This window comes from Frankliniella occidentalis, unplaced genomic scaffold (genome assembly GCF_000697945.3).
Source record: "Frankliniella occidentalis isolate FOCC.00 unplaced genomic scaffold, Focc_3.1 Scaffold318, whole genome shotgun sequence".
Lineage (NCBI taxonomy): Eukaryota > Metazoa > Arthropoda > Insecta > Thysanoptera > Thripidae > Frankliniella > Frankliniella occidentalis.
In genome coordinates this window covers 316517-317735 of record NW_026267443.1, presented here as the reverse complement: position 1 = coordinate 317735, position 1219 = coordinate 316517, and the positions used below count along the sequence as shown (strand labels likewise).

The 1219-nt window shown below is 46.3% G+C and overlaps 1 protein-coding gene across 1 annotated transcript in view; it reads right to left on the bottom strand.

Moving 5' to 3' along the window:
- The window catches only part of LOC113214301 (rab3 GTPase-activating protein catalytic subunit), a 123197-nt gene that overhangs the window by 14750 nt on the left and 107228 nt on the right, over positions 1 to 1219 (bottom strand). The window lies entirely within an intron of this gene.

Genomic DNA, 1219 nt, shown 5'->3' with positions numbered 1-1219 from the left:
TTTACTCAAAAATAGTAGGTGGGACAGTTTGAGGTGGGACGGATGACATACACCCGGAAAACAAACACGGTGGGTATGAAAATGCACAATCGACGAGGTCGGTTGCTTTGGCCCGCCTTAACCGTGCCTCTTTGTTGGGGTGGAAGCTCTAGCGCGCAGTTAGTGATAAAAGTAAGCAAGATTCCCACCTGAGCACCATCGTAGCAATTCCCAACCAGCAGCTTCACCACCACCACACCCAAAAAAATAGTTTCTTGTTTCTAGTAAATTTTTCCTTGTTTCAAGTGCACGCTGACACAAGATTAAATTTACTCTTGAAACAAGCTGATATTTTCTTTCGAATAAGAATTTTTTTTTAATTCCAAACACAGTTTAATGGTGAATTTCATCTTGAGTCAGCGTGCACTTGAATCACGAAACTATTTTTCTGGGTGCACTCTAAACAGCACCACTTTAACTTCATTAACCACCGCTACCCTAATCACGAACACCCTAAGCCGAGGGGTCCCCCTCTCATCAACTCGTTGTACACGAGGAAAAATACTCGCAAGGTACTCACGATAATTCGAGAAATACTCGTCAAATACTCGCGGATACTCGCCAATACTCGCGTTAACTCGCGGATGCTTGCCATAATACTCTCGAATACTCGCAGATAGTCGAGCAACTCCATTGTACACCGTACACCCACTTGGAGACTGGGGGACCCCTCGCCCTAAGCACCATCAGGTGCAAATGCGGGTGTAACCACGCACCTCTCACTCACTTCGCATAAGTCGTATGGGGAGCGTCCCGCGCAACTTTCAGCGTACCACTTCCTTCACAACTACTTTATGGTACACTGTGAAAAAAATCGTCGTAAATTTACAAAAAACTTGTAAACTTGAATTATAATTTAAGTTGTAAATTTACGACGGCAGATTTTTTACTCGCCAAGGGATTTGGCCAAGGGATCATGCTGCATGTATTTTTACGATTACAAATTGTAATTTTACAACTGGCGTCATGGAAAATTTTTCTGTAAACCTACCTACTTTTTTCACAGTGTAGCCTCGCAAAACTCAATCAGGGTATGGCCGGTGCAGTGGCTGTTGTTAAACGGCGCGCGCGTGCGTAAACCGTCCAGGGCAGCCCGACGTCGCGGCGCTGGACGACATGCGAGGAGAGGCATCGGGGAGAAGCGGTACGATGACCTGGACTGCATAGCGCCCCCCCCCCC